We start from the raw sequence: 629 nt of genomic DNA, 5'->3' as shown, positions 1-629 counted from the left end.
TGCATAAGGATATGCTGATTAGCCAATGGGAAGGGTAGCGGTCGTATGCTAATTACCATGTTTCTCTTTTATTAGTGTAGATATCTTTTCTTAGGAAAGAATTTGCCTGTTATTTCTTAAATCTCATCTTTGTTGTGTGCCATTTTATTTAAGTTGTGTCTCTTGTAAGCATTACATGGCTGGCTTTTAAAAATCACAGGGTCTCTGTTTTTTTAATAGTGGCTTTATTCTTCTTACATATATTGTACTTATTGATTTATTTAAACTTCCACCATGTTTTTAAACCATTTTTTCTTTGTATTTTATTTTTCTTTTTTCCTATGATCTGTTGGATTGGTAGTTAAAAACATTCTTCCCTGTGCCATTTTAGGATACATTGTATTACTGTTTTTATTTTATATATTGTCTTTTACATTTAGCTGTTTTTATTAAGAAATTATTTAACTGTACATATAGGTATATAACAACCAATGTGCCCACCTCTCAGCTTTACAAAGTTTTGATAACTCTAACATTTGGCTAAAACTGCCTTAGATTTAGAAATTAAGAAAAAAATTTACAGGTTTAGTTGAAGCCCCTGTGTACAACCTCATTAATCTCATTTTTCCTTTTCTTCCTCTTGAGAATTA

The sequence above is a fragment of the Myotis brandtii genome, unplaced genomic scaffold (genome assembly GCF_000412655.1).
Source record: "Myotis brandtii unplaced genomic scaffold, ASM41265v1 scaffold48, whole genome shotgun sequence".
Lineage (NCBI taxonomy): Eukaryota > Metazoa > Chordata > Mammalia > Chiroptera > Vespertilionidae > Myotis > Myotis brandtii.
The sequence above is the reverse complement of the archived record's forward strand: the minus strand, read 5'-3'. Positions refer to the sequence as shown.